Source organism: Heptranchias perlo, unplaced genomic scaffold (assembly GCF_035084215.1).
Source record: "Heptranchias perlo isolate sHepPer1 unplaced genomic scaffold, sHepPer1.hap1 HAP1_SCAFFOLD_860, whole genome shotgun sequence".
Classification (NCBI taxonomy): Eukaryota; Metazoa; Chordata; class Chondrichthyes; order Hexanchiformes; family Hexanchidae; genus Heptranchias; species Heptranchias perlo.
This window is the reverse complement of record NW_027139898.1, coordinates 37,588-55,742: the sequence shown is the minus strand read 5'-3', so window position 1 is coordinate 55,742 and position 18,155 is coordinate 37,588. Positions and strand designations below refer to the sequence as shown.

At 49.5% G+C, this 18,155-nt stretch overlaps 8 pseudogenes; all 8 read left to right on the top strand.

The window, feature by feature from the left end:
• Positions 1–221: 221 nt before the first annotated feature.
• LOC137319547 (U2 spliceosomal RNA) lies at positions 222–434 on the top strand (annotated as a pseudogene).
• Positions 435–2,476: 2,042 nt separating this feature from the next.
• LOC137319546 (U2 spliceosomal RNA) lies at positions 2,477–2,689 on the top strand (annotated as a pseudogene).
• Positions 2,690–4,744: 2,055 nt separating this feature from the next.
• On the top strand, positions 4,745–4,957 carry LOC137319545 (U2 spliceosomal RNA; annotated as a pseudogene).
• Positions 4,958–7,012: 2,055 nt separating this feature from the next.
• LOC137319544 (U2 spliceosomal RNA) lies at positions 7,013–7,225 on the top strand (annotated as a pseudogene).
• Positions 7,226–9,268: 2,043 nt separating this feature from the next.
• On the top strand, positions 9,269–9,481 carry LOC137319543 (U2 spliceosomal RNA; annotated as a pseudogene).
• Positions 9,482–11,536: 2,055 nt separating this feature from the next.
• On the top strand, positions 11,537–11,749 carry LOC137319542 (U2 spliceosomal RNA; annotated as a pseudogene).
• Positions 11,750–13,790: 2,041 nt separating this feature from the next.
• LOC137319541 (U2 spliceosomal RNA) lies at positions 13,791–14,003 on the top strand (annotated as a pseudogene).
• Positions 14,004–16,058: 2,055 nt separating this feature from the next.
• On the top strand, positions 16,059–16,271 carry LOC137319540 (U2 spliceosomal RNA; annotated as a pseudogene).
• Positions 16,272–18,155: the final 1,884 nt, after the last annotated feature.

Sequence of the window (18,155 nt, the reverse complement as noted above, 5' to 3'; positions counted from 1 at the left end):
GCAAACAGGAGCCGAGATCAATTCGCATCGAGCGCGTCATCGCTTCTCGGCCTTTTGGCTAAGATCAAGTGGTCAAGTGGGGGAAGGCAACCATTTGGAGCCTTCCTGCCATTGTATGCCGGGGGGATGCAGTCAGGGAGAAATCCCCTCGGGCAGAGTGTCGAGCTTTGGCTTGTAGAGCTTTGGCTTGATGTAATGTCACTGCAAGGAATCTGGAATGAATCTGTAAGGCAATAAGGCACCCCAGAGTGTCAGGAAAAAAAAAAAAAAAAAAAAAAAAATCTGTTCTTATCAGTTTAATATCTGATACGTCCCCTATCTGGGGACCATATATTAAATTGATTTTTGGAACAGGGAGATGGAACAGGGGCTTGCTCCGTCCACTCCACGCATCGACCCAGTATTGCAGTGTCTCTGGGAACGGTGCACCTCCCTGTGGGGAGATATTCAAAAGGAAAAACAGCTCTTTCCCAGCGTCTCTGTGTGTGTGTGTGTATGTATGTATTATTACTGAGAATAAAGCTGATATATTACACTTACTTTCTCAGCTCAGTGGTATTTCTTTCTTCTCCTAGGCTGAATGCCGCTCGCACGTAGCGATATAATTCAAAGTGCAAAATAACTTGGTGCCGTTGACTTTGAACAAGCAGGGTCTGCTTTCAAATGCAAGCTGCGCTCCCGAACTGGACTGTCTGTCTGTTTGTCAAGGAGAGGAAAAGGTGGCGGTGGTGAGGGTGGAGCATTAGCGCTCAGGAGGGGAGACTTTCTTTGAGTGGTGCCAATTAATCTGCACCAGAAAGTCATCCCCCCGACCGGGATTCGAACCCGGGTCTCAACGAGTTTAAAAGGTTGCGTCTTAGACCACTAGACCACTGGAGGGAACTGCCTCAACTCCCTGGGAACTTGTACAAGAGGCTGAGGACACGCACGCCTGCTGCGCTGCGCTGCGCTGGCAGCAGCGACCAGCAGGGGGCCGACCGGCTGATCCTTCCCTTTCACAGGCAGGCTTTTGACCCTCGATTAAACGACAAAGGTGTTCAGAAGGAAGGCCTGGGGGGAGGGAGGCAGGGAGGGACGGACGCACGCACGCACGCAGGGAAATCAGCACAAAGCAGGTCCCCTGGAATCTCACACCTGCGTCCCAGAAAACAGGTCTCCTGGTCAAAGCAGTCCTGCCCGCCCTGCCATTAACGTGACAATGGACAGGGCCCGGCAGCTTGAGACACATCTTTTTTTCAATATGCAAGTTCTTTTTAAAAAGGTTTCCTTCCACAGCAGCTCTGAGTTAGAGTTAGAGAGAGAGACTGACTGACACTGACACACACACACACACAGACACACACCGTCTCCCATCCGATTGGTGGACTATGGGATTGAAAATCTAACTTTTAGTTTCAATGCAGCGCGTTGTTGTTGTAATATAGAACTGCAAGTTGCCGTTGTAGTCGTAGTTTCGAATCAGCACAAAGTAGGTGCCTCCCTGGAATGTCACACCTGCGTCCCGAAAACAGGTCTCCTGGTCAAAGCAGTCCCGCCCCGCCCTGGGATTAACATGACAATGAACGGGGCCCAGTCAGGGAGCAGTTTGAAAGACATTTTTCAATATGCACTTCTGAAACATTAACGCCTTGTTTCTTCCGACAGTTTAACCAGCGATTAACATGACAATGGACAGGGCCCAGTCAGGGAGCAGCTTGAGAGACACCTTTCAATAGGCACTTCTGAAACATTAACGCCTTGTTTCTTTCGACAGTTTAGCCAGCCTTTAACACGTCTTGTGTTTTTATTTCCCATTTCCAGCCAGCCAGCCAGCCAGCCGAGCCAGCATCTGCAGTATTTTTTTTCATTGGTCTTGCCTGCCGTGGAATGAATGTTTCAACACGAGCTGCCGATTGTCAGCACCTCACCTCTTTCTCAATTGGCCGTTGCAATCTCACTCACTCACTGTGAGACACGTCACGCCACGTCACTAGTTTTCCTTAAAGAGGTCTCCTTCCACGGCAGTTCGTTAGTGACTGAGACTGACTGACGGAGGTCCGGTGAGACCCAACCCTCTCCCATCTGATTGGTGGCCTACTGGCAAATTTACCAATCTGTCAAGCAATCCTGGCAAGAAAGGGAAAAAAATGGCAAAATCTTTAAACTCATCCACTGTTGCAATTAGAAACGGTGGCAAAAATGTGGCCAGAGTGGGAGAGAACGGCAGTGCTTCTAGACTGCATTAAACACAGGCAGCCAGAGACCAAAGAGGGAGTGCAAACAGGAGCCGAGATCAATTCGCATCGAGCGCGTCATCGCTTCTCGGCCTTTTGGCTAAGATCAAGTGGTCAAGTGGGGGAAGGCAACCATTTGGAGCCTTCCTGCCATTGTATGCCGGGGGGATGCAGTCAGGGAGAAATCCCCTCGGGCAGAGTGTCGAGCTTTGGCTTGTAGAGCTTTGGCTTGATGTAATGTCACTGCAAGGAATCTGGAATGAATCTGTAAGGCAATAAGGCACCCCAGAGTGTCAGGAAAAAAAAAAAAAAAAAAAAAAAAATCTGTTCTTATCAGTTTAATATCTGATACGTCCCCTATCTGGGGACCATATATTAAATTGATTTTTGGAACAGGGAGATGGAACAGGGGCTTGCTCCGTCCACTCCACGCATCGACCCAGTATTGCAGTGTCTCTGGGAACGGTGCACCTCCCTGTGGGGAGATATTCAAAAGGAAAAACAGCTCTTTCCCAGCGTCTCTGTGTGTGTGTGTGTATGTATGTATTATTACTGAGAATAAAGCTGATATATTACACTTACTTTCTCAGCTCAGTGGTATTTCTTTCTTCTCCTAGGCTGAATGCCGCTCGCACGTAGCGATATAATTCAAAGTGCAAAATAACTTGGTGCCGTTGACTTTGAACAAGCAGGGTCTGCTTTCAAATGCAAGCTGCGCTCCCGAACTGGACTGTCTGTCTGTTTGTCAAGGAGAGGAAAAGGTGGCGGTGGTGAGGGTGGAGCATTAGCGCTCAGGAGGGGAGACTTTCTTTGAGTGGTGCCAATTAATCTGCACCAGAAAGTCATCCCCCCGACCGGGATTCGAACCCGGGTCTCAACGAGTTTAAAAGGTTGCGTCTTAGACCACTAGACCACTGGAGGGAACTGCCTCAACTCCCTGGGAACTTGTACAAGAGGCTGAGGACACGCACGCCTGCTGCGCTGCGCTGCGCTGGCAGCAGCGACCAGCAGGGGGCCGACCGGCTGATCCTTCCCTTTCACAGGCAGGCTTTTGACCCTCGATTAAACGACAAAGGTGTTCAGAAGGAAGGCCTGGGGGGAGGGAGGCAGGGAGGGACGGACGCACGCACGCACGCAGGGAAATCAGCACAAAGCAGGTCCCCTGGAATCTCACACCTGCGTCCCAGAAAACAGGTCTCCTGGTCAAAGCAGTCCTGCCCGCCCTGCCATTAACGTGACAATGGACAGGGCCCGGCAGCTTGAGACACATCTTTTTTTCAATATGCAAGTTCTTTTTAAAAAGGTTTCCTTCCACAGCAGCTCTGAGTTAGAGTTAGAGAGAGAGACTGACTGACACTGACTCTCTCTCAAACACACACACACACACAGACACACACCGTCTCCCATCCGATTGGTGGACTATGGGATTGAAAATCTAACTTTTAGTTTCAATGCAGCGCGTTGTTGTTGTAATATAGAACTGCAAGTTGCCGTTGTAGTCGTAGTTTCGAATCAGCACAAAGTAGGTGCCTCCCTGGAATGTCACACCTGCGTCCCGGAAAACAGGTCTCCTGGTCAAAGCAGTCCCGCCCCGCCCTGGGATTAACATGACAATGAACGGGGCCCAGTCAGGGAGCAGTTTGAAAGACATTTTTCAATATGCACTTCTGAAACATTAACGCCTTGTTTCTTCCGACAGTTTAACCAGCGATTAACATGACAATGGACAGGGCCCAGTCAGGGAGCAGCTTGAGAGACACCTTTCAATAGGCACTTCTGAAACATTAACGCCTTGTTTCTTTCGACAGTTTAGCCAGCCTTTAACACGTCTTGTGTTTTTATTTCCCATTTCCAGCCAGCCAGCCAGCCAGCCGAGCCAGCATCTGCAGTATTTTTTTTCATTGGTCTTGCCTGCCGTGGAATGAATGTTTCAACACGAGCTGCCGATTGTCAGCACCTCACCTCTTTCTCAATTGGCCGTTGCAATCTCACTCACTCACTGTGAGACACGTCACGCCACGTCACTAGTTTTCCTTAAAGAGGTCTCCTTCCACGGCAGTTCGTTAGTGACTGAGACTGACTGACGGAGGTCCGGTGAGACCCAACCCTCTCCCATCTGATTGGTGGCCTACTGGCAAATTTACCAATCTGTCAAGCAATCCTGGCAAGAAAGGGAAAAAAATGGCAAAATCTTTAAACTCATCCACTGTTGCAATTAGAAACGGTGGCAAAAATGTGGCCAGAGTGGGAGAGAACGGCAGTGCTTCTAGACTGCATTAAACACAGGCAGCCAGAGACCAAAGAGGGAGTGCAAACAGGAGCCGAGATCAATTCGCATCGAGCGCGTCATCGCTTCTCGGCCTTTTGGCTAAGATCAAGTGGTCAAGTGGGGGAAGGCAACCATTTGGAGCCTTCCTGCCATTGTATGCCGGGGGGATGCAGTCAGGGAGAAATCCCCTCGGGCAGAGTGTCGAGCTTTGGCTTGTAGAGCTTTGGCTTGATGTAATGTCACTGCAAGGAATCTGGAATGAATCTGTAAGGCAATAAGGCACCCCAGAGTGTCAGGAAAAAAAAAAAAAAAAAAAAAAAAATCTGTTCTTATCAGTTTAATATCTGATACGTCCCCTATCTGGGGACCATATATTAAATTGATTTTTGGAACAGGGAGATGGAACAGGGGCTTGCTCCGTCCACTCCACGCATCGACCCAGTATTGCAGTGTCTCTGGGAACGGTGCACCTCCCTGTGGGGAGATATTCAAAAGGAAAAACAGCTCTTTCCCAGCGTCTCTGTGTGTGTGTGTGTATGTATGTATTATTACTGAGAATAAAGCTGATATATTACACTTACTTTCTCAGCTCAGTGGTATTTCTTTCTTCTCCTAGGCTGAATGCCGCTCGCACGTAGCGATATAATTCAAAGTGCAAAATAACTTGGTGCCGTTGACTTTGAACAAGCAGGGTCTGCTTTCAAATGCAAGCTGCGCTCCCGAACTGGACTGTCTGTCTGTTTGTCAAGGAGAGGAAAAGGTGGCGGTGGTGAGGGTGGAGCATTAGCGCTCAGGAGGGGAGACTTTCTTTGAGTGGTGCCAATTAATCTGCACCAGAAAGTCATCCCCCCGACCGGGATTCGAACCCGGGTCTCAACGAGTTTAAAAGGTTGCGTCTTAGACCACTAGACCACTGGAGGGAACTGCCTCAACTCCCTGGGAACTTGTACAAGAGGCTGAGGACACGCACGCCTGCTGCGCTGCGCTGCGCTGGCAGCAGCGACCAGCAGGGGGCCGACCGGCTGATCCTTCCCTTTCACAGGCAGGCTTTTGACCCTCGATTAAACGACAAAGGTGTTCAGAAGGAAGGCCTGGGGGGAGGGAGGCAGGGAGGGACGGACGCACGCACGCACGCAGGGAAATCAGCACAAAGCAGGTCCCCTGGAATCTCACACCTGCGTCCCAGAAAACAGGTCTCCTGGTCAAAGCAGTCCTGCCCGCCCTGCCATTAACGTGACAATGGACAGGGCCCGGCAGCTTGAGACACATCTTTTTTTCAATATGCAAGTTCTTTTTAAAAAGGTTTCCTTCCACAGCAGCTCTGAGTTAGAGTTAGAGAGAGAGACTGACTGACACTGACTCTCTCTCAAACACACACACACACACAGACACACACCGTCTCCCATCCGATTGGTGGACTATGGGATTGAAAATCTAACTTTTAGTTTCAATGCAGCGCGTTGTTGTTGTAATATAGAACTGCAAGTTGCCGTTGTAGTCGTAGTTTCGAATCAGCACAAAGTAGGTGCCTCCCTGGAATGTCACACCTGCGTCCCGGAAAACAGGTCTCCTGGTCAAAGCAGTCCCGCCCCGCCCTGGGATTAACATGACAATGAACAGGGCCCAGTCAGGGAGCAGTTTGAAAGACATTTTTCAATATGCACTTCTGAAACATTAACGCCTTGTTTCTTCCGACAGTTTAACCAGCGATTAACATGACAATGGACAGGGCCCAGTCAGGGAGCAGCTTGAGAGACACCTTTCAATAGGCACTTCTGAAACATTAACGCCTTGTTTCTTTCGACAGTTTAGCCAGCCTTTAACACGTCTTGTGTTTTTATTTCCCATTTCCAGCCAGCCAGCCAGCCAGCCGAGCCAGCATCTGCAGTATTTTTTTTCATTGGTCTTGCCTGCCGTGGAATGAATGTTTCAACACGAGCTGCCGATTGTCAGCACCTCACCTCTTTCTCAATTGGCCGTTGCAATCTCACTCACTCACTGTGAGACACGTCACGCCACGTCACTAGTTTTCCTTAAAGAGGTCTCCTTCCACGGCAGTTCGTTAGTGACTGAGACTGACTGACGGAGGTCCGGTGAGACCCAACCCTCTCCCATCTGATTGGTGGCCTACTGGCAAATTTACCAATCTGTCAAGCAATCCTGGCAAGAAAGGGAAAAAAATGGCAAAATCTTTAAACTCATCCACTGTTGCAATTAGAAACGGTGGCAAAAATGTGGCCAGAGTGGGAGAGAACGGCAGTGCTTCTAGACTGCATTAAACACAGGCAGCCAGAGACCAAAGAGGGAGTGCAAACAGGAGCCGAGATCAATTCGCATCGAGCGCGTCATCGCTTCTCGGCCTTTTGGCTAAGATCAAGTGGTCAAGTGGGGGAAGGCAACCATTTGGAGCCTTCCTGCCATTGTATGCCGGGGGGATGCAGTCAGGGAGAAATCCCCTCGGGCAGAGTGTCGAGCTTTGGCTTGTAGAGCTTTGGCTTGATGTAATGTCACTGCAAGGAATCTGGAATGAATCTGTAAGGCAATAAGGCACCCCAGAGTGTCAGGAAAAAAAAAAAAAAAAAAAAAAAAATCTGTTCTTATCAGTTTAATATCTGATACGTCCCCTATCTGGGGACCATATATTAAATTGATTTTTGGAACAGGGAGATGGAACAGGGGCTTGCTCCGTCCACTCCACGCATCGACCCAGTATTGCAGTGTCTCTGGGAACGGTGCACCTCCCTGTGGGGAGATATTCAAAAGGAAAAACAGCTCTTTCCCAGCGTCTCTGTGTGTGTGTGTGTATGTATGTATTATTACTGAGAATAAAGCTGATATATTACACTTACTTTCTCAGCTCAGTGGTATTTCTTTCTTCTCCTAGGCTGAATGCCGCTCGCACGTAGCGATATAATTCAAAGTGCAAAATAACTTGGTGCCGTTGACTTTGAACAAGCAGGGTCTGCTTTCAAATGCAAGCTGCGCTCCCGAACTGGACTGTCTGTCTGTTTGTCAAGGAGAGGAAAAGGTGGCGGTGGTGAGGGTGGAGCATTAGCGCTCAGGAGGGGAGACTTTCTTTGAGTGGTGCCAATTAATCTGCACCAGAAAGTCATCCCCCCGACCGGGATTCGAACCCGGGTCTCAACGAGTTTAAAAGGTTGCGTCTTAGACCACTAGACCACTGGAGGGAACTGCCTCAACTCCCTGGGAACTTGTACAAGAGGCTGAGGACACGCACGCCTGCTGCGCTGCGCTGCGCTGGCAGCAGCGACCAGCAGGGGGCCGACCGGCTGATCCTTCCCTTTCACAGGCAGGCTTTTGACCCTCGATTAAACGACAAAGGTGTTCAGAAGGAAGGCCTGGGGGGAGGGAGGCAGGGAGGGACGGACGCACGCACGCACGCAGGGAAATCAGCACAAAGCAGGTCCCCTGGAATCTCACACCTGCGTCCCAGAAAACAGGTCTCCTGGTCAAAGCAGTCCTGCCCGCCCTGCCATTAACGTGACAATGGACAGGGCCCGGCAGCTTGAGACACATCTTTTTTTCAATATGCAAGTTCTTTTTAAAAAGGTTTCCTTCCACAGCAGCTCTGAGTTAGAGTTAGAGAGAGAGACTGACTGACACTGACACACACACACACACAGACACACACCGTCTCCCATCCGATTGGTGGACTATGGGATTGAAAATCTAACTTTTAGTTTCAATGCAGCGCGTTGTTGTTGTAATATAGAACTGCAAGTTGCCGTTGTAGTCGTAGTTTCGAATCAGCACAAAGTAGGTGCCTCCCTGGAATGTCACACCTGCGTCCCGGAAAACAGGTCTCCTGGTCAAAGCAGTCCCGCCCCGCCCTGGGATTAACATGACAATGAACGGGGCCCAGTCAGGGAGCAGTTTGAAAGACATTTTTCAATATGCACTTCTGAAACATTAACGCCTTGTTTCTTCCGACAGTTTAACCAGCGATTAACATGACAATGGACAGGGCCCAGTCAGGGAGCAGCTTGAGAGACACCTTTCAATAGGCACTTCTGAAACATTAACGCCTTGTTTCTTTCGACAGTTTAGCCAGCCTTTAACACGTCTTGTGTTTTTATTTCCCATTTCCAGCCAGCCAGCCAGCCAGCCGAGCCAGCATCTGCAGTATTTTTTTTCATTGGTCTTGCCTGCCGTGGAATGAATGTTTCAACACGAGCTGCCGATTGTCAGCACCTCACCTCTTTCTCAATTGGCCGTTGCAATCTCACTCACTCACTGTGAGACACGTCACGCCACGTCACTAGTTTTCCTTAAAGAGGTCTCCTTCCACGGCAGTTCGTTAGTGACTGAGACTGACTGACGGAGGTCCGGTGAGACCCAACCCTCTCCCATCTGATTGGTGGCCTACTGGCAAATTTACCAATCTGTCAAGCAATCCTGGCAAGAAAGGGAAAAAAATGGCAAAATCTTTAAACTCATCCACTGTTGCAATTAGAAACGGTGGCAAAAATGTGGCCAGAGTGGGAGAGAACGGCAGTGCTTCTAGACTGCATTAAACACAGGCAGCCAGAGACCAAAGAGGGAGTGCAAACAGGAGCCGAGATCAATTCGCATCGAGCGCGTCATCGCTTCTCGGCCTTTTGGCTAAGATCAAGTGGTCAAGTGGGGGAAGGCAACCATTTGGAGCCTTCCTGCCATTGTATGCCGGGGGGATGCAGTCAGGGAGAAATCCCCTCGGGCAGAGTGTCGAGCTTTGGCTTGTAGAGCTTTGGCTTGATGTAATGTCACTGCAAGGAATCTGGAATGAATCTGTAAGGCAATAAGGCACCCCAGAGTGTCAGGAAAAAAAAAAAAAAAAAAAAAAAAATCTGTTCTTATCAGTTTAATATCTGATACGTCCCCTATCTGGGGACCATATATTAAATTGATTTTTGGAACAGGGAGATGGAACAGGGGCTTGCTCCGTCCACTCCACGCATCGACCCAGTATTGCAGTGTCTCTGGGAACGGTGCACCTCCCTGTGGGGAGATATTCAAAAGGAAAAACAGCTCTTTCCCAGCGTCTCTGTGTGTGTGTGTGTATGTATGTATTATTACTGAGAATAAAGCTGATATATTACACTTACTTTCTCAGCTCAGTGGTATTTCTTTCTTCTCCTAGGCTGAATGCCGCTCGCACGTAGCGATATAATTCAAAGTGCAAAATAACTTGGTGCCGTTGACTTTGAACAAGCAGGGTCTGCTTTCAAATGCAAGCTGCGCTCCCGAACTGGACTGTCTGTCTGTTTGTCAAGGAGAGGAAAAGGTGGCGGTGGTGAGGGTGGAGCATTAGCGCTCAGGAGGGGAGACTTTCTTTGAGTGGTGCCAATTAATCTGCACCAGAAAGTCATCCCCCCGACCGGGATTCGAACCCGGGTCTCAACGAGTTTAAAAGGTTGCGTCTTAGACCACTAGACCACTGGAGGGAACTGCCTCAACTCCCTGGGAACTTGTACAAGAGGCTGAGGACACGCACGCCTGCTGCGCTGCGCTGCGCTGGCAGCAGCGACCAGCAGGGGGCCGACCGGCTGATCCTTCCCTTTCACAGGCAGGCTTTTGACCCTCGATTAAACGACAAAGGTGTTCAGAAGGAAGGCCTGGGGGGAGGGAGGCAGGGAGGGACGGACGCACGCACGCACGCAGGGAAATCAGCACAAAGCAGGTCCCCTGGAATCTCACACCTGCGTCCCAGAAAACAGGTCTCCTGGTCAAAGCAGTCCTGCCCGCCCTGCCATTAACGTGACAATGGACAGGGCCCGGCAGCTTGAGACACATCTTTTTTTCAATATGCAAGTTCTTTTTAAAAAGGTTTCCTTCCACAGCAGCTCTGAGTTAGAGTTAGAGAGAGAGACTGACTGACACTGACTCTCTCTCAAACACACACACACACACAGACACACACCGTCTCCCATCCGATTGGTGGACTATGGGATTGAAAATCTAACTTTTAGTTTCAATGCAGCGCGTTGTTGTTGTAATATAGAACTGCAAGTTGCCGTTGTAGTCGTAGTTTCGAATCAGCACAAAGTAGGTGCCTCCCTGGAATGTCACACCTGCGTCCCGGAAAACAGGTCTCCTGGTCAAAGCAGTCCCGCCCCGCCCTGGGATTAACATGACAATGAACGGGGCCCAGTCAGGGAGCAGTTTGAAAGACATTTTTCAATATGCACTTCTGAAACATTAACGCCTTGTTTCTTCCGACAGTTTAACCAGCGATTAACATGACAATGGACAGGGCCCAGTCAGGGAGCAGCTTGAGAGACACCTTTCAATAGGCACTTCTGAAACATTAACGCCTTGTTTCTTTCGACAGTTTAGCCAGCCTTTAACACGTCTTGTGTTTTTATTTCCCATTTCCAGCCAGCCAGCCAGCCAGCCGAGCCAGCATCTGCAGTATTTTTTTTCATTGGTCTTGCCTGCCGTGGAATGAATGTTTCAACACGAGCTGCCGATTGTCAGCACCTCACCTCTTTCTCAATTGGCCGTTGCAATCTCACTCACTCACTGTGAGACACGTCACGCCACGTCACTAGTTTTCCTTAAAGAGGTCTCCTTCCACGGCAGTTCGTTAGTGACTGAGACTGACTGACGGAGGTCCGGTGAGACCCAACCCTCTCCCATCTGATTGGTGGCCTACTGGCAAATTTACCAATCTGTCAAGCAATCCTGGCAAGAAAGGGAAAAAAATGGCAAAATCTTTAAACTCATCCACTGTTGCAATTAGAAACGGTGGCAAAAATGTGGCCAGAGTGGGAGAGAACGGCAGTGCTTCTAGACTGCATTAAACACAGGCAGCCAGAGACCAAAGAGGGAGTGCAAACAGGAGCCGAGATCAATTCGCATCGAGCGCGTCATCGCTTCTCGGCCTTTTGGCTAAGATCAAGTGGTCAAGTGGGGGAAGGCAACCATTTGGAGCCTTCCTGCCATTGTATGCCGGGGGGATGCAGTCAGGGAGAAATCCCCTCGGGCAGAGTGTCGAGCTTTGGCTTGTAGAGCTTTGGCTTGATGTAATGTCACTGCAAGGAATCTGGAATGAATCTGTAAGGCAATAAGGCACCCCAGAGTGTCAGGAAAAAAAAAAAAAAAAAAAAAAAAATCTGTTCTTATCAGTTTAATATCTGATACGTCCCCTATCTGGGGACCATATATTAAATTGATTTTTGGAACAGGGAGATGGAACAGGGGCTTGCTCCGTCCACTCCACGCATCGACCCAGTATTGCAGTGTCTCTGGGAACGGTGCACCTCCCTGTGGGGAGATATTCAAAAGGAAAAACAGCTCTTTCCCAGCGTCTCTGTGTGTGTGTGTGTATGTATGTATTATTACTGAGAATAAAGCTGATATATTACACTTACTTTCTCAGCTCAGTGGTATTTCTTTCTTCTCCTAGGCTGAATGCCGCTCGCACGTAGCGATATAATTCAAAGTGCAAAATAACTTGGTGCCGTTGACTTTGAACAAGCAGGGTCTGCTTTCAAATGCAAGCTGCGCTCCCGAACTGGACTGTCTGTCTGTTTGTCAAGGAGAGGAAAAGGTGGCGGTGGTGAGGGTGGAGCATTAGCGCTCAGGAGGGGAGACTTTCTTTGAGTGGTGCCAATTAATCTGCACCAGAAAGTCATCCCCCCGACCGGGATTCGAACCCGGGTCTCAACGAGTTTAAAAGGTTGCGTCTTAGACCACTAGACCACTGGAGGGAACTGCCTCAACTCCCTGGGAACTTGTACAAGAGGCTGAGGACACGCACGCCTGCTGCGCTGCGCTGCGCTGGCAGCAGCGACCAGCAGGGGGCCGACCGGCTGATCCTTCCCTTTCACAGGCAGGCTTTTGACCCTCGATTAAACGACAAAGGTGTTCAGAAGGAAGGCCTGGGGGGAGGGAGGCAGGGAGGGACGGACGCACGCACGCACGCAGGGAAATCAGCACAAAGCAGGTCCCCTGGAATCTCACACCTGCGTCCCAGAAAACAGGTCTCCTGGTCAAAGCAGTCCTGCCCGCCCTGCCATTAACGTGACAATGGACAGGGCCCGGCAGCTTGAGACACATCTTTTTTTCAATATGCAAGTTCTTTTTAAAAAGGTTTCCTTCCACAGCAGCTCTGAGTTAGAGTTAGAGAGAGAGACTGACTGACACTGACACACACACACACACAGACACACACCGTCTCCCATCCGATTGGTGGACTATGGGATTGAAAATCTAACTTTTAGTTTCAATGCAGCGCGTTGTTGTTGTAATATAGAACTGCAAGTTGCCGTTGTAGTCGTAGTTTCGAATCAGCACAAAGTAGGTGCCTCCCTGGAATGTCACACCTGCGTCCCGGAAAACAGGTCTCCTGGTCAAAGCAGTCCCGCCCCGCCCTGGGATTAACATGACAATGAACGGGGCCCAGTCAGGGAGCAGTTTGAAAGACATTTTTCAATATGCACTTCTGAAACATTAACGCCTTGTTTCTTCCGACAGTTTACAGCGATTAACATGACAATGGACAGGGCCCAGTCAGGGAGCAGCTTGAGAGACACCTTTCAATAGGCACTTCTGAAACATTAACGCCTTGTTTCTTTCGACAGTTTAGCCAGCCTTTAACACGTCTTGTGTTTTTATTTCCCATTTCCAGCCAGCCAGCCAGCCAGCCGAGCCAGCATCTGCAGTATTTTTTTTCATTGGTCTTGCCTGCCGTGGAATGAATGTTTCAACACGAGCTGCCGATTGTCAGCACCTCACCTCTTTCTCAATTGGCCGTTGCAATCTCACTCACTCACTGTGAGACACGTCACGCCACGTCACTAGTTTTCCTTAAAGAGGTCTCCTTCCACGGCAGTTCGTTAGTGACTGAGACTGACTGACGGAGGTCCGGTGAGACCCAACCCTCTCCCATCTGATTGGTGGCCTACTGGCAAATTTACCAATCTGTCAAGCAATCCTGGCAAGAAAGGGAAAAAAATGGCAAAATCTTTAAACTCATCCACTGTTGCAATTAGAAACGGTGGCAAAAATGTGGCCAGAGTGGGAGAGAACGGCAGTGCTTCTAGACTGCATTAAACACAGGCAGCCAGAGACCAAAGAGGGAGTGCAAACAGGAGCCGAGATCAATTCGCATCGAGCGCGTCATCGCTTCTCGGCCTTTTGGCTAAGATCAAGTGGTCAAGTGGGGGAAGGCAACCATTTGGAGCCTTCCTGCCATTGTATGCCGGGGGGATGCAGTCAGGGAGAAATCCCCTCGGGCAGAGTGTCGAGCTTTGGCTTGTAGAGCTTTGGCTTGATGTAATGTCACTGCAAGGAATCTGGAATGAATCTGTAAGGCAATAAGGCACCCCAGAGTGTCAGGAAAAAAAAAAAAAAAAAAAAAAAAATCTGTTCTTATCAGTTTAATATCTGATACGTCCCCTATCTGGGGACCATATATTAAATTGATTTTTGGAACAGGGAGATGGAACAGGGGCTTGCTCCGTCCACTCCACGCATCGACCCAGTATTGCAGTGTCTCTGGGAACGGTGCACCTCCCTGTGGGGAGATATTCAAAAGGAAAAACAGCTCTTTCCCAGCGTCTCTGTGTGTGTGTGTGTATGTATGTATTATTACTGAGAATAAAGCTGATATATTACACTTACTTTCTCAGCTCAGTGGTATTTCTTTCTTCTCCTAGGCTGAATGCCGCTCGCACGTAGCGATATAATTCAAAGTGCAAAATAACTTGGTGCCGTTGACTTTGAACAAGCAGGGTCTGCTTTCAAATGCAAGCTGCGCTCCCGAACTGGACTGTCTGTCTGTTTGTCAAGGAGAGGAAAAGGTGGCGGTGGTGAGGGTGGAGCATTAGCGCTCAGGAGGGGAGACTTTCTTTGAGTGGTGCCAATTAATCTGCACCAGAAAGTCATCCCCCCGACCGGGATTCGAACCCGGGTCTCAACGAGTTTAAAAGGTTGCGTCTTAGACCACTAGACCACTGGAGGGAACTGCCTCAACTCCCTGGGAACTTGTACAAGAGGCTGAGGACACGCACGCCTGCTGCGCTGCGCTGCGCTGGCAGCAGCGACCAGCAGGGGGCCGACCGGCTGATCCTTCCCTTTCACAGGCAGGCTTTTGACCCTCGATTAAACGACAAAGGTGTTCAGAAGGAAGGCCTGGGGGGAGGGAGGCAGGGAGGGACGGACGCACGCACGCACGCAGGGAAATCAGCACAAAGCAGGTCCCCTGGAATCTCACACCTGCGTCCCAGAAAACAGGTCTCCTGGTCAAAGCAGTCCTGCCCGCCCTGCCATTAACGTGACAATGGACAGGGCCCGGCAGCTTGAGACACATCTTTTTTTCAATATGCAAGTTCTTTTTAAAAAGGTTTCCTTCCACAGCAGCTCTGAGTTAGAGTTAGAGAGAGAGACTGACTGACACTGACTCTCTCTCAAACACACACACACACACAGACACACACCGTCTCCCATCCGATTGGTGGACTATGGGATTGAAAATCTAACTTTTAGTTTCAATGCAGCGCGTTGTTGTTGTAATATAGAACTGCAAGTTGCCGTTGTAGTCGTAGTTTCGAATCAGCACAAAGTAGGTGCCTCCCTGGAATGTCACACCTGCGTCCCGGAAAACAGGTCTCCTGGTCAAAGCAGTCCCGCCCCGCCCTGGGATTAACATGACAATGAACGGGGCCCAGTCAGGGAGCAGTTTGAAAGACATTTTTCAATATGCACTTCTGAAACATTAACGCCTTGTTTCTTCCGACAGTTTAACCAGCGATTAACATGACAATGGACAGGGCCCAGTCAGGGAGCAGCTTGAGAGACACCTTTCAATAGGCACTTCTGAAACATTAACGCCTTGTTTCTTTCGACAGTTTAGCCAGCCTTTAACACGTCTTGTGTTTTTATTTCCCATTTCCAGCCAGCCAGCCAGCCAGCCGAGCCAGCATCTGCAGTATTTTTTTTCATTGGTCTTGCCTGCCGTGGAATGAATGTTTCAACACGAGCTGCCGATTGTCAGCACCTCACCTCTTTCTCAATTGGCCGTTGCAATCTCACTCACTCACTGTGAGACACGTCACGCCACGTCACTAGTTTTCCTTAAAGAGGTCTCCTTCCACGGCAGTTCGTTAGTGACTGAGACTGACTGACGGAGGTCCGGTGAGACCCAACCCTCTCCCATCTGATTGGTGGCCTACTGGCAAATTTACCAATCTGTCAAGCAATCCTGGCAAGAAAGGGAAAAAAATGGCAAAATCTTTAAACTCATCCACTGTTGCAATTAGAAACGGTGGCAAAAATGTGGCCAGAGTGGGAGAGAACGGCAGTGCTTCTAGACTGCATTAAACACAGGCAGCCAGAGACCAAAGAGGGAGTGCAAACAGGAGCCGAGATCAATTCGCATCGAGCGCGTCATCGCTTCTCGGCCTTTTGGCTAAGATCAAGTGGTCAAGTGGGGGAAGGCAACCATTTGGAGCCTTCCTGCCATTGTATGCCGGGGGGATGCAGTCAGGGAGAAATCCCCTCGGGCAGAGTGTCGAGCTTTGGCTTGTAGAGCTTTGGCTTGATGTAATGTCACTGCAAGGAATCTGGAATGAATCTGTAAGGCAATAAGGCACCCCAGAGTGTCAGGAAAAAAAAAAAAAAAAAAAAAAAAATCTGTTCTTATCAGTTTAATATCTGATACGTCCCCTATCTGGGGACCATATATTAAATTGATTTTTGGAACAGGGAGATGGAACAGGGGCTTGCTCCGTCCACTCCACGCATCGACCCAGTATTGCAGTGTCTCTGGGAACGGTGCACCTCCCTGTGGGGAGATATTCAAAAGGAAAAACAGCTCTTTCCCAGCGTCTCTGTGTGTGTGTGTGTATGTATGTATTATTACTGAGAATAAAGCTGATATATTACACTTACTTTCTCAGCTCAGTGGTATTTCTTTCTTCTCCTAGGCTGAATGCCGCTCGCACGTAGCGATATAATTCAAAGTGCAAAATAACTTGGTGCCGTTGACTTTGAACAAGCAGGGTCTGCTTTCAAATGCAAGCTGCGCTCCCGAACTGGACTGTCTGTCTGTTTGTCAAGGAGAGGAAAAGGTGGCGGTGGTGAGGGTGGAGCATTAGCGCTCAGGAGGGGAGACTTTCTTTGAGTGGTGCCAATTAATCTGCACCAGAAAGTCATCCCCCCGACCGGGATTCGAACCCGGGTCTCAACGAGTTTAAAAGGTTGCGTCTTAGACCACTAGACCACTGGAGGGAACTGCCTCAACTCCCTGGGAACTTGTACAAGAGGCTGAGGACACGCACGCCTGCTGCGCTGCGCTGCGCTGGCAGCAGCGACCAGCAGGGGGCCGACCGGCTGATCCTTCCCTTTCACAGGCAGGCTTTTGACCCTCGATTAAACGACAAAGGTGTTCAGAAGGAAGGCCTGGGGGGAGGGAGGCAGGGAGGGACGGACGCACGCACGCACGCAGGGAAATCAGCACAAAGCAGGTCCCCTGGAATCTCACACCTGCGTCCCAGAAAACAGGTCTCCTGGTCAAAGCAGTCCTGCCCGCCCTGCCATTAACGTGACAATGGACAGGGCCCGGCAGCTTGAGACACATCTTTTTTTCAATATGCAAGTTCTTTTTAAAAAGGTTTCCTTCCACAGCAGCTCTGAGTTAGAGTTAGAGAGAGAGACTGACTGACACTGACACACACACACACACAGACACACACCGTCTCCCATCCGATTGGTGGACTATGGGATTGAAAATCTAACTTTTAGTTTCAATGCAGCGCGTTGTTGTTGTAATATAGAACTGCAAGTTGCCGTTGTAGTCGTAGTTTCGAATCAGCACAAAGTAGGTGCCTCCCTGGAATGTCACACCTGCGTCCCGGAAAACAGGTCTCCTGGTCAAAGCAGTCCCGCCCCGCCCTGGGATTAACATGACAATGAACGGGGCCCAGTCAGGGAGCAGTTTGAAAGACATTTTTCAATATGCACTTCTGAAACATTAACGCCTTGTTTCTTCCGACAGTTTAACCAGCGATTAACATGACAATGGACAGGGCCCAGTCAGGGAGCAGCTTGAGAGACACCTTTCAATAGGCACTTCTGAAACATTAACGCCTTGTTTCTTTCGACAGTTTAGCCAGCCTTTAACACGTCTTGTGTTTTTATTTCCCATTTCCAGCCAGCCAGCCAGCCAGCCGAGCCAGCATCTGCAGTATTTTTTTTCATTGGTCTTGCCTGCCGTGGAATGAATGTTTCAACACGAGCTGCCGATTGTCAGCACCTCACCTCTTTCTCAATTGGCCGTTGCAATCTCACTCACTCACTGTGAGACACGTCACGCCACGTCACTAGTTTTCCTTAAAGAGGTCTCCTTCCACGGCAGTTCGTTAGTGACTGAGACTGACTGACGGAGGTCCGGTGAGACCCAACCCTCTCCCATCTGATTGGTGGCCTACTGGCAAATTTACCAATCTGTCAAGCAATCCTGGCAAGAAAGGGAAAAAAATGGCAAAATCTTTAAACTCATCCACTGTTGCAATTAGAAACGGTGGCAAAAATGTGGCCAGAGTGGGAGAGAACGGCAGTGCTTCTAGACTGCATTAAACACAGGCAGCCAGAGACCAAAGAGGGAGTGCAAACAGGAGCCGAGATCAATTCGCATCGAGCGCGTCATCGCTTCTCGGCCTTTTGGCTAA